At 43.9% G+C, this 14,593-nt stretch overlaps 1 protein-coding gene across 2 annotated transcripts in view; it reads left to right on the top strand.

Moving 5' to 3' along the window:
• IMPDH1 (inosine monophosphate dehydrogenase 1) overlaps positions 1-14,593 on the top strand; it is a 233,617-nt gene that overhangs the window by 58,118 nt on the left and 160,906 nt on the right. The window lies entirely within an intron of this gene.

The raw sequence follows: 14,593 nt of genomic DNA, 5'->3' as shown, positions 1-14,593 counted from the left end.
TGACGTTGCAGCGTCCTGGATAGCGATATCGTTGTATTTGACATGCAGCAGCGATCTGGATCCTGCTGTGATATCGCTGGTCGTTGCTGAAAGTTCAGAACTTTATTTGGTCATCAGATCGGCGTGTATCGTCGTGTTTGACACCAAAAGCAAGATGCCAGCAATGTTTTACAAAGGTAACCAGGGTAAATATCGGGTTACTAAGCGCAGGGCCGCGCTTAGTAACCCGATATTTACCCTGGTTACCATTGTAAAAGTAAAAAAAACAAACAGTACATACTCACCTTCTGCTGTCTGTCACACGTCCCCCGCCATCCGCTTCCTGCACTGACTGTGAGTGCCGACCGTAAAGTAAAAGCAGAGAACAGCGGTGACGTCACCGCTGTGCTGTGCCTTAGGGCCGGCACTCACAGTCAGTGCAGGAAGCGGACGGCAGGGGACGTGTGACAGACAGCAGAAGGTGAGTATGTACTGTTTGTTTGTTTTTTACATTTACGCTGGTAACCAGGGTAAACATCGGGTTACTAAGCGCGGCCCTGCGCTTAGTAACCCGATGTTTACCCTGGTTACCTGGGGACTTCGGCATAGTTGGTCGCTGGAGAGCTGTCTGTGTGACAGCTCTCCAGCGACCACACAGCGACGCTGCAGCGATCGGCATCGTTGTCGATATCGCTGCAGCGTCGCTTAGTGTGAAGGTACCTTTAGAGGGATATCTAATACTAGAGAAGACAGAGAAAGGATTCAGAAGGATCCAGATAAGCTAGAACAATGGGCAGTAACTGATAGAATGGTATTTAACAGGAAGAAATGCATGATTCTGCATCTGGGCAAGAAAAATGAAATGTACATCTACAGAATGATAGGGATAGAGCTAAGCAACAACACGTGTGAAAAAGACTTGGGTATACTAATAGCTCACAGACTGCACGTAAGTCAGCAGTGTGATGCAGCAGCAAAAAAGGCAAACACGGTTCTAGGATGTATTAAGAGAAGCATAGAGTCTAGATCACGTGAACTAATTATCCTCAATTCTTCTTTGGTCAGACCGCATCTGTAATACTGTGTCCAATTCTGGGCACCACATTTTAAAAAAGACATCGAAAAACTGGAGATAGTTCAGAGAAGAGCTAACAGGATGCTGAGAGGACTGCTAAGTATGTCCTACGAGGAACGGTTAAAGGATCTCGGGAATTTTATCCTGCAAAAAAGAAGGCTAAGAGGAGACTCAATAGCTGTCTACAAATATCTGAAGGGATGACACAGTGTACAGGGGTCATCCTTATTCTCATTTGCACATGGAAACACAAGAATCAATGGAATGAAACTGAATGGGAGGAGACACAGATTAGATATTAGAAAAAAACTTTTTTGACACTGAGGGTGATCAATAAGTGGAACAGGCTGCCATGAGAGGTGGTGAGTTCTCCTTCTATGGAAGTCTTCAAACAGAGACTGGACAGTCATCTGTCTGAGATGGTTTAGTGAATCCTGCATTGATCAGGGGGATGGACACGACCCAGGATGTCTCTTTTAACTCTAATATTCTATGATTCTATGTAATGCCACCAAGCAATATCCGAATTTTTCTCGGACAGCATTCATACCCATTGAATAGAATCGATGTATTCACACATTCCAGATCCATGAAACTTAAAGGCTAGTCTATTCAAATCTGCACTCATATCTTCCAAAGGATTTTTATTGTCTTGGAAACAAGCACACGTCTTTTCAACATAAAAAATGGAAGAAAACCAAAGCAATTAGGATGCACCTAGCATGACAATTGAGAAAAATGGGTCTGTTTCCATCGGATGGGAGTACTCACGCGTATAACAGAGCTGTCCCAAAAAATACTACTATATGCTGAATCCAGAAAAAGTCAATAGTTGATGGCATAAAAAAATATATACTCATATTTTCTTATAATTGTTCCTCACTGACATCAGAGGTAATTGATTGAAAAAAAACAATGCAAAGTAAACTCATTTTAAACACCAGTCGACCAGCCTTTGTCCAGTGTCCTCATATTTCGATAAAATTGCTTTTTTGCAGGACCAAAAGACTCTGTTGCATTTTTAGGTCCTCACTGTGGCAGATCGTGCTTTGCACTAAAGGTACCTTCACACGAAGCGACGCTGCAGCGATAGCGACAACGATGCCGATCGCTGCAGCGTCGCTGTTTGATCGCTGGGGAGCTGTCACACAGACCGCTCTCCAGCGACCAACGATGCCGAGGTCCTCGGGTAACCAGGGTAAACATCGGGTTGCTAAGCGCAGGGCCGCGCTTAGTAACCCCATGTTTACCCTGGTTACCAGCGTAAAGTAAAAAAAACAAACAGTACATGCTCACCTGCGCGTCCCCCAGCGTCTGCTTCCTGACACTGACTGAGCTCCGGCCCTAACAGCACAGCGGTGACGTCACCGCTGTGCTTTCACTTTCACTTTAGGGCCGGCGCTCAGTAAGTGTCAGGAAGCAGACGCTGGGGGACGCGCAGGTGAGTATGTACTGTTTGTTTTTTTTACTTTTACGCTGGTAACCAGGGTAAACATCGGGTCACTAAGCGCTGCCCTGCGCTTGGTAACCCGATGTTTACCCTGGTTACCAGTGTAAAACATCGCTGGTATCGTTGCTTTTACTTTCAAACACAACGATACACGGCGATCGGACGACCAAATAAAGTTCTGGACTTTATTCAGCGACCAGCGACATCACAGCAGGATCCTGATCGCTGCTGCGTGTCAAACTAAACGATATCGCTAGCCAGGACGCTGCAACGTCACGGATCGCTAGCGATATCGTTACAAAGTCGTTTCGTGTGAAGGTACCTTTAGCTCTATAAGCAGTAATCCTGTCAACTGTTTTTTAGGTTCAGCTTTAGGATATTTGGCAACCTTAGACCTGATAAACAGCTTAACACTGATAAATCTGGACTATGTTTGGAGTGGAATCTGTTGTTCAGTCTTCGGGACTGAGCTTGTAATAGTTGCTCTATGCGAAGAGCGAACCAGATAAAGATACAAATGTTAATTTTACAATTAGAAATAATTCACTGTCCTGAAATTAATATAGCAGGCTATAATTGTATCATGTGATGACTTACATCTTAAAATCTATTTGTAGGAAGCATCGTAAGTTTGTGGGTTACAAAGCCTAATATTAGCTCCTGATGAAAGCTAATAAGTAGTTGGGTATTAATACAGAGGTGTATCTAGGTAAATTTTTTGAGCCCGCCTGAGACTCAACCTCAGCTCCACCTCCACCCTTCGAACCTTCCACGGTCCCACAGCCCACTCTTGGAAAACTCCACTTCTGCACCACATCTTCACCAATCACACATTTAACAGTTTCTATCGAAGAAACGGCCATTAGCTTTTGTTTTGGCCTAAACATTTTGTAAGCCTGCCACCATAACAAGGTAGACTCTTTTGGCAGGGCCCTACTATATTCTCACCTATAAAAAAGATATTAAAATATCAAATACTCTTTTTAGGTATACTTTTATTTTTTTTAAGGGAATGTGTCACATACATTTTCTAAAATAACCAATGATACCACATACAAGGAACAAATACTGCCACATCATTACCAGACCACATATTACCACCACACAGTGAACGAATACTACAATACTGATCATTATTAAAAAAAAAACACAATACTAATATTACCATAAGTGCCATTATACACAGGAGCTCTGTACATAGTATACAGTGTATAGTGTCAGTGTACAGGTAACACACTGACTTACCAGTGAAGTCTCTAGTTGAAGTCCTTCATCTTCGCTTTTCTTCATCCACATCAAACTGCCATCACTTCTTCCAGCCAGGACTCGTCTCTGCAGAAAATAACACACAGTTATTTAGAGCCCTGCTTCCAGAGCACATTCCCCACTTTTCCCTAACTTCTACACTATGCCAGATGAAGAAAAGGTGACATAGTGTCGCCCTGCATAGTAACACGACCCCCCAACTGAAAATAGTATACTCAAGGATAAAATTCATCACAGCAGTAATAATATCCCTAATTGCCCCTACAGTAATAATGTCCCACATCTGGACCCCTTCTGATTATAATGTCCCATACCTTGGCCCCTATGTGTCTCATTCCTGGCCTCAACGTGTGTCAATCCTGGCCCCCAACGTGTCTCATTCTTAGCCCCATATATCTGTTCCCCATATTGCGGCTTTTGTGTGCAAACAAATTAAAAATAAAGGTTTCTTCTTACCTGTCCACGGTCCAGCGGCACGCTCTTCCTTCTTGAAACAAAAGAGCAGCTTCTCTCACCCAGTCTGGGCCCCCCTCTTTGCTTCTGCTCGCTGGGCTCAATATAACAGTACGGGTAGTAATGACCTGATGGTGGCCCTGACTGCTGGACCCCGGAAGCAGAGCTGAATCCTGACAGTGATATTATTACATGCTGTTAGGATTGGCATGCTACAGGGCTTCATTTTAGAATTAAAGGGCTTGTCCAGGTGTGATATGAAATTCTGATGTCACTTTAGGTGACTGCAGGCTTTATTATCACAGTGCATGAACTGGACACTTTTAGGATTTTCCCTTGCTAGTGGCAAGAGTGGACGGTCATGTGAGCATAAGTATGCGATTTGCATACTTCTGGGCACATTCTGACTAGAATTGTCCAGCATTGCCCAATTCATTTTTATTTAGTGAAGCCATGCATGTCTAGTTGGCATGTGACCACATGTATGCAATTCACCACCAGAGTATCCTGACAGCTTGCAGTGCACACTATGAGAATTCAGAAATCTGCAGTCACATAGAATGATTGCAGACTCATCACAAACTTGGACAAGCCCTTTAATGTTCCTAACATAAATAAAAATATAGTAACCCCTAACTTGTCATATGACACAACACTTTATTACGATAGCCATGTATCACATAACCACCATCAATGGCACATCAATTGCAATGTCAGGTCAAACCCATATACATTTGTTTCGCATGAACCTACAATTTCCAGTACGCTCTTAAGAATAGTAAGGAGATACTGGGAGTTTTTGTTATCAGACATCATCAGGCTGTGGACCATACAGGAACCACAGTACTGATAAGAAGTAGTCAGCATCTCAAATAAACATTTACATCCAGATACCTGATAGATGACATTGTCTCTGATTGGAGTCGTTCTCTTTCTTTTGTTCAACTTGTCAAGACGCCATGATGACTTTTCACAACCACAGCCGTTTCTACAGACTTCATCTACTCCTGCCCAGGGGCGGACACAGACTGCAGAGGGCCCCTGTGCAAGAAATTTTCCTGGGCCCCCCCCCCCATACTGCAACAAAGTTATGTAAACATATAGGTTGTAATATTTATTATCTGTTTAGAACACAACTATCAAATCTAAATAATAAATTCACGTTCAATATTACACAACTGAATATAACACAAAGCAGTCATCTATAAAGCTGTGCCGCCACATATAATGCTCCATACAATTCATTATGGCCCCATAGATGCTCCATATAACGCTGTGCCGCCACATATAATGCTCCATAGTCCATACAATTCATTATGGCCCAGATGCTCCATATAATGCTGTGCCGCCACATATAATGCTCCATACAATTCATTATGGCCCCATAGATGCTCCATATAACGCTGTGCCTGTGCCGCCACATATAATGCTCCATACAATTCATTATGGCCCCATAGATGCTCCATATAACGCTGTGCCGCCACATATAATGCTCCATACAATTCATTATGGCCCCATAGATGCTCCATATAACGCTGTGCCTGTGCCGCCACATATAATGCTCCATACAATTCATTATGGCCCCATAGATGCTCCATATAACGCTGTGCCTGTGCCGCCACATATAATGCTCCATACAATTCATTATGGCCCCATAGATGCTCCATATAACGCTGTGCCTGTGCCGCCACATATAATGCTCCATACAATTCATTATGGCCCCATAGATGCTCCACATAACGCTGTGCCGCCACATATAATGCTCCATAGTCCATACAATTCATTATGGCCCAGATGCTCCATATAATGCTGTGCCGCCACATATAATGCTCCATACAATTCATTATTACCACATAGATGCTCCATCCATAATATGGAGCATCTATGGGGCCATAATGAGTAATGGAGCATTATATGTGGCGGCACAGCTTTATATGGACTCCCTCCCTATAAAGCTGTGCCGCCAGATATAATAAATGCTCCAATTCATTATGGCCCACATAGATAGATGCTGAGTGTCTGATGCTCCGTCCATATATAACGCCTGTGCCGCCACATATAAATGCATACTCACCTCGGCTCGACTCTCGTCTCTGCCCGCCCGCTGGTCCTCACCGTCCCGTCTCTCCGCACTGACTGATCAGGCAGAGGGCGGCGCGCACACTATACGTCATCCGCGTCACCGCGTGCCCTCTGACCTGAACAGTCAGAGCGCAGAGACGGGGCGGGAAGATGGAGCGGCGCGTGGATCATGGACAGGTAAATATACTCACCTCCTGCTCCTGGCTCCTTCTCCCAGACCCGGACTGTGGACAGATCATGGTCTCCGCAGACTCCGGGCAGTGGCGGGCGCCGGGCACGGCAGCTTCTGAGGCTGCTCCAGCGGTCATGTCACTCGCCGGCCCGGCGCTCATTACAGCAGGAAATTCAGGAATGATGATCCACGCGTCGCAGCGGCAGGCAGGCTGCAGTGCAGCAGCACAGTCACGACTCACGAGTCACAACAATTGTCGATTGCCGACGTGCCGTGCATGTCCGTCGGGTCGGGCCCCCTCCCCGCTCTGGGCCCCGGTGCGGCTGCACCGGTTGAACCGGCGGTATGTCCGCCCCTGCTCCTGCCTTTTGCAACACATCCCGACATGGTGATTCTCCTGAATGAAAATATTTGCCCTACGCTGAGCCCCTGAATAAAGAATTGCCCCTCACTATATTCCGTGCACAAAATATGACCCACATAAAATGCAACCACCATACTTCGGACCGCCACATCAGGCGGCCTGACAGCGCAACCCTGCTAGCTGTGCCAGGGGCAGATGCCGTGCCTTTTCCCCCCTGAATACACCTCTGTATAATTATATTGATTATTGGTAAGAGTGTGCAATCTTCACGTACTAATAGAAAAGCTCTTGGAATAATTTGATTATTCCACAATACGAGCTATGAGCATGTTACATATCAAATGCATTGTAGCATGCAAATTAGCTATGGAATATGGCTGATACTGAGGATATGTAATCTTCTCTCCTGGGGTATGTCTGCTATGCTAATTGTCCAATGCATATTTGTATGCCCTGAACCGTAGAACTCACAGATCCACCTGCAGAGTCGGAAAATAAATCAAGTTGAGTAAAAACATGTAAAAGGAAAATTTGATGATTTAATCAAATGGTCTGTATTCTGAAGGTTTTACCTCAGACTTGTGAAAGAACTTTTTTATCCAAGATAATGGTAAAGGCTCCCATACACATTAGACTAATGTCGGCCGAATCTAACAATATCGATGAGTTCGGCCTACAGTCTATTGTGTATAGGGGTTTGGACAACTGATGGACAGGAGAGTTGTTGACCGCACATATCCGATTTCAGACTGATAATTGCATTGTTCTCCCGGAGATAAACTGCCGGACGACATGTCAACTGGCGGCTTTCTCACAGAGAACACAAGAGTGCTCTGCCAAACGAGTGCTCCTATGTATGGGAAAGTCAGCTGAGATGGATGTCTGCCGAATGATCAGCTTAAGAGCTCATGCAGACGAGTGCAAATTCTCCCATCTGAGACCTTATATAAACGACACTCTGATCAAACTCTGACTAGAGATTGATCAGATATAGATGGTCAGCATAGTGTCATCCGATTCTCTCGAATGAGGAGAAGATGTAGAAAACAAATTCTCTGTCTTCTCCATGGTGTCAGTACGTAGAAAATCAGATAGTCATCTAAGTGACTTGCATGGCCAAGTGCAACATGCAGTGATTTTTTTTCCTGTAAGTCTCTGTTCAAGGAACAAAATCTCACATGTGCATGGCTCCATAGACTAACATTAGTCCGGGTGCGATCCAATGATTTGTTGGATTACACACGGGCCAATAATATGCCTGCCTGCACCTGCCCTAAAAGTATTATACGACCGGATGATGACATTTTGGGGTTTTACTTCATAAAATAAAGGGAAAGATCATGGCTCACCACACTGGCCATTCAGTTTCTTTCTTAACCTATTCAAGTCTTAAACTGGTACAAATGTAAGTCCTGGCTTAATGGCATATGGCATTAAATATCCCATATTCTGTATATAAAGTTGAATAAACGTATGTAATTCTACTGACAGACGTGGATTCCATCACTAGGTCACTTACATTCATATTTATAGGAAACTTGTAAGCACGTATCTACTGCTCAATCTGAGGGCAGCATAAAGTAGGGGCAAAGCTAGATCACTTTTATTAATGCTATAGTTTTCATAAAATCATTCTTTATTAGCTGCAGGAGTAGGCTCAGTATACAAGCCAAGTGATATTCACAAGCCACAGACCCTCACACTGCTGATAGGGAAAAAGTTGTCAGGCGGGCTGGATGGCAGCAGCTCAAGAATACAAGCACTGGGCAGTGTGAGCATTTCATTCAGAGGACGCCAGCCTGCTGCTTATAAATAATGATTTTATGAAAACTGATATGAAAAGTAAATGACCAAGATCAGATAAGCCTGCATACACCTGGTGACAGATTCATTTTATTAATGAGTGCAATACATACTGTATACATAAACCTAAATTACAGGCAGGATAATATTGCAAAGATGCATTCCTGGTTTGCTAGGTGTCCTTGGAATTAGCAATGTCTGAGCTACAATAAGGGTACGTTCACACTAGGCGCTTTTTCACTGCAGCAAAACCTGATCTCTTGGCAAGTAAGAAGCTACAGAAATAAAGCATGTTTTCCTTGGTTTTTCATTCATTTTTGTGTGTTTTTTATGCGGTTTTGGCATTCTAGATTTGTCTTTTGTGCATGCTGATAAAGTTTAGTGTTGAAAAAAAGTCCTATTCCATAGAATCAGATTTTGGCAGGAACCCTGATACTTGCGTTTTTTCACTACCCATTCAAGTCAATGGGTGAAAAACTCTGAAAAAACACTGAAAGTGATATGCTCTATTGTAAAAAAACATGCAAAGCACAAAATACTGATGACAAAAATCAAATGCGTGTGCATGAGATTTCTGAAATCTCATAGGGTTTGCGGGTACTGTAAAACGCAGCTGAAAATTCGCATTAAAAAAATGCTGAAAAAAAAAATACACTGAAAAAAACGCCTAATGTGAGCTTAGCCTAAGGTTATGTTCAAATACAGCAGTTTTGCCAGAGTGTTGGTGAGAAAAATGTGAGGCAAAATATTTTTTTTTACATGTTTTCACGTGTATTTTTGCAGCTGTTGTACTTTTTATTTTCATTTATTCATTTATTTGAATTTGGAAAACATTGCAAAAATGCTGAAGGAATTGACAAGGTACAGATTTCAAAAAATTCCCATATGAGATTAATAAAGGATAAGGAAGAAATCCAAGATACATCCCTTACATCTCCTCCCTCATTTCTGTCTATCGGCCTAACCGACCTCTGCGCTCTGCAAATTACTTCCGACTAACCTCTGCACTAATCCGTACCTCCCACTCCTGACTCCAAGACTTCTCCCGTGCTGTGCCAATCCTCTGCAATGCTCTACCCCAAGAAATTAGGACCATCCACAATTTGCATAGTTTTAGGCGCTCCCTCAAAACACATTTGTTCAGAGCAGCCTATCATATTCCCTAATCAGTTATTTTGTGTGTGTGTAGCCCATTCACTATCTCCATCTACCCCCCACTCCCTGAAGATGGCTGGACCATCACTGTAAATAGATCATTGTAAGTACACACCTTTAGGCCGGCGTCACACTGGCGAGTTTTACGGACGTAAGAGCGCAGAAACTACGTCCGTAAAACTCGCATTACATACGGCACAATTATTCTCAATGGGGCTGCTCCTATTAGCCGTATATTACGGTTCAGTATTATACGGCTTTCTACGGCCGTACAAAATCGCAGCATGCTGCGTTTGTCAGCGTATTGCGCAAATAATACGCCAATGAAAGTCTATGGGGGCGAGAAAAATAGGGATTCCACACGGACCTGCAGTGTGACTTGCGAGAAATACGCAGCGGTGTTAGTGAAAAGTCGGTAATTCAATTGCCGGCTTTTTCCTTCTCCTTCACAAACCCGACATGATATGAGACATGGTTTACATACAGTAAACCATCTCATATCCCCATTTTTTTTGCATATTCCACACTACTAATGTTAGTAGTGTGTGTATGCAAAATTTGGGCGCTGTAGCTGCTAAAATAAAGGGTTAAATGGCGGAAAAAATTGGCGTGGGCTCCCGCGCAATTTTCTCCGCCAGAGTGGTAAAGCCAGTGACTGACGGCAGATATTAATAGCCAGGAGAGGGTCCATGGTTATTGGCCCCCCCTGGCTAAAAACATCTGCCCCCAGCCACCCCAGAAAAGGCACATCTGGAAGATGCGCCTATTCTGGCACTTGGCCACTCTCTTCCCACTCCCTGTAGCGGTGGGCTATGGGGTAATGAAGGGTTAATGCCACCTTGCTATTGTAAGGTGACATTAAGCCAGATTAATAATGGAGAGGCGTCAATTATGTCACCTATCCATTATTAATCCAATTGTATGAAAGGGTTAAAAAACACACACACATGATTAAAAAGGATTTTAATGAAATAAACACAGCGGTTGTTGTAATAATTTATTGTTCTCGCAATCCATTTGCAGACCCTCGCTTGGAAAAATAATAAACGCACAAGATACATACCTTCTGGTGAACCGTCTCGTCCCACGAGGTAATCCATCTGAAGGGGTTAACTAATATTACAGGCAGGAGCCCTGCAAATGCAGCTGTGTGCTCGTGCTTGTAATTCCCCGGCGAATGAATGAAATGTAGGTCATTGACCTACATTTCCTTCAGTCGCGGTGATGCGCCCCCTGGTGGATGTCCTCATATGACCTGGAGCGTGGGAAAAAGTTCCCAGGCTGCAGTTCATGAGAACATCCAGCAGGGGCGCATCACCGCGACTCAATGTAAGTACAGATCCAGCTTTCCTTTCAGCACCCGGGGATTACAGGCACGAGCGAGTGGTTTATCGCAGCTCTGCCTGTAATATTAGTTAACCCCTTCAGATGGATTACTTCGTTGGACGTGATCTGACATCAGAAGGTATGTATCTTGTGCGTTTATTATTTTGCCAAGCGAGGGCCTGCAAATGGATTGCGAGAACAATAAATTATTACAACAACCGCTGTGTTTATTTCATTAAAATCCTTTTTAATCATGTGTGTGTGTGTTTTTTAACCCTTTCCTACAATTGGATTAATAATGGATAGGTGACATAATTGACGCCTCTCCATTATTAATCTGGCTTAATGTCATCTTACAATAGCAAGGTGGCATTAACCCTTCATTACCCCATAGCCCACCGCTACAGGGAGTGGGAAGAGAGTGGCCAAGTGCCAGAATAGGCGCATCTTCCAGATGTGCCTTTTCTGGGGTGGCTGGGGGCAGATGTTTTTAGCCACGGGGGGGCCAATAACCATGGACCCTCTCCTGGCTATTAATATCTGCCCTCAGTCACTGGCTTTACCATTCTGGCGGAGAAAATTGCGCGGGAGCCCACGCCAATTTTTTCCGCGATTTAACCCTTTATTTTAGCAGCTACAGCGCTGAAATTTTGCACATACACACTACTAACATTAGTAGTGTGGAATATGCAAAAAAAAAAGGGGATATGAGATGGTTTACTGTATGTAAACCATGTCTCATATCCTGTCGGGTTTGTGAAGGAGAAATGAAAAGCCGGCAATTGAATTACCGGCTGTTCACAGATATCGCGCTGAATGAAATATAAATACAGAATATATATATATATGTGTCTCAATGACATATATATATATACATACTGTATATATGTTTTAATGAACATTTGAGCACATAAATCCATTAGATGTCGGTTTTGCAAGCCTGCGCGAAAATGTCGCAGTACGGATGCCATACGGATTACATACGGAGGATGCCATGCGCAAAATACGCTGACACACCCTGACTACGGATCACTATTTTGGGAACATTTCACCGTATTTCGGCCGTATTACGGCCGTAAAATACGGACCGTATTGTCTTACGCCGAGTGTGACTCCAGCCTTACTTTGTATCTCCCCCACCTCATTGTAGATTGTAAGCTCTCACGAGCAGGGTCGTCTTGACTGTGTTGCTTTAATTATTGTATTGTTAACATTGTTACTGATGACTGTTGTGTTTGAAGCTGTTAAACTGTAAAGCGCTGCGGAATATGTTGGCGCTATATAAATAAAGATTATTATTATTATTATTATTTTCTCCTGGTGAGTTATCTACTAATCCTGTGGAGTTGCCATCCTGTGAAGGATTGCTTTGATGCAGCTATCCATCACATACCTTACGTTACATCCTTCTCTTTCCCTTCTGGCTATTAGTGCTCGACATCCCCTAAACGGCATTTCTGCTTTTTTTTTTTTTATTTGTGAGTTTTATCTTTAAATATCTTGGGATCTCTTCCTTGTCCTGTATTAATCTCATATGGGAATTTGTTGTTTCATTGTATATGAAGTGCCCCTTCTATGTTGGGCATTTGTTGATCTAAGCTGCAGATTTAGAAAAATGGCCTGTCAGCTAACAAGACACAAGGAAAAAATACTTTGCTGTTACTGTAAAACACAGTGTTAGGTTTCTGTACAAAAAAAAGTCAGGAAATATGACACTTGTGAGCATACCATAATGCAGCATGATAGTTTTTTTTTATCTCATTTATCTCAGATGACAGTAATTCAAGCAAAAGCTCTAGTCTAAGCAGACACTAAACAAGCAGGTAACTTTTGGAGCTTTCAGAAAAAAAAAGTTTTTACATTATTCATAGCCAGGGCCGGACTTAGCCCAAAAGGCGCCCTGTGCGAGACTGCAGGACGGCGCCCCCCCCCCCTCCAAACTTTGAAAGAAAACAATAACTCTTTAATATTCACAACAACACGTTTACTTAGAAAACTTGTGTTTCCCTGCAAAACACTTGAAGAAACACTAATATTGCAATAACGGGAATTATAAAGTGCTTTAAAGCGGACCAAAAGGAAAAAATGACGCTTGGTCCAAAGCCATATGGGCTGACAGCCAATCAGAGTGCAGAGCGGCGGCCTGCAAGGCCAAACACCGCCACACCATGACCAGATGACATATTACCACCACAGTGATCGAATAATATCAAATACAAGGAACGAATACCACAACATCATGACCAGACCACATATTACCACCACATAGTGACTGAATACTACAATACTGATCAATAATAAAAAAAACCACAATACTATCACCATAAGTGCCATTATACACAGGAGATCTGTACTTAGTATGCAGCGTCTGTGTATAGGTAATACAGTGATCACCGGTGACATACACAGGACCTCAGTATATAGTATACAGTGTATAGTGTCAGTGTATAGGTAACACACTGACTCACCAGTGACATCTCTAGGTGAAGTCCTTCATCTTTCATCCCGCACAGACCGCCATCACTTCATCCAGCCAGGACTCGTCTCTGCAGGAAATAACACAGTTATCTCAAGTTCCACTTGCAGAACACATTACTTAATTTTCCCAACTTCTACATTACACCACATGAAGAAGGCGACATAGTGTCACTCTACACAGTAATAGGACCGCCCCTCCATTTAAAACAGTATACTCAAAAAATAAAATAAATACATCACTGCAGTAATAATATCCCTTAATTAGCCCCTATGGTAATAATATTCGCCATCCTGGCCCCCGTGTGTCTCATTCCTGGCGTCAGCCATATATTCTCCCATCCTGCCCTAATGAGTATCTATCCTGCCCCATATGATCTTCCCATCCTGCCCCATCTGTCTCCATCGTATCCATCCTGCCCCATCTGTCTCCAATCCTGCCTCCAGTGTCTCCAGTCATGACGCCATGTCTGTCATCCTGCCCCGTGTCTCCATTCTGCCCCTGTGTCAAGCATTCTGCCCGTGTCCAGCATTCTGCACCAGTGTCCAGCATTCTGCCCCAGTGTCCAGCTTTCTGCCCCAGTGTCCAGCTTTCTGCCCCAGTGTCCAGCTTTCTGCCCCAGTGTCCAGCTTTCTGCCCCAGTGTCCAGCTTTCTGCCCCCGTGTCCAGCTTTCTGCCCCCGTGTCCAGCTTTCTGCCCCCGTGTCCAGCTTTCTGCCCCCGTGTCCAGCTTTCTGCCCCAGTGTCCAGCTTTCTGCCCCAGTGTCCAGCGTTCTGCCCCCGTGTCCAGCTTTCTGCCCCAGTGTCCAGCTTTCTGCCCCAGTGTCCAGCGTTCTGCATCAGTGTCCAGCGTTCTGCCCCAATGTCCAGCGTTCTGCCCCAGTGTCCAGCTTTCTGCCCCAGTGTCCAGCTTTCTGCCCCAGTGTCCAGCTTTCTGCCCCAGTGTCCAGCTTTCTGCCCCAGTGTCCAGCTTTCTGCCCCAGTGTCCAGCTT

The sequence above is a fragment of the Ranitomeya variabilis genome, chromosome 5 (assembly GCF_051348905.1).
Source record: "Ranitomeya variabilis isolate aRanVar5 chromosome 5, aRanVar5.hap1, whole genome shotgun sequence".
Lineage (NCBI taxonomy): Eukaryota > Metazoa > Chordata > Amphibia > Anura > Dendrobatidae > Ranitomeya > Ranitomeya variabilis.
This window is presented reverse-complemented; position numbering and strand designations above follow the sequence as displayed.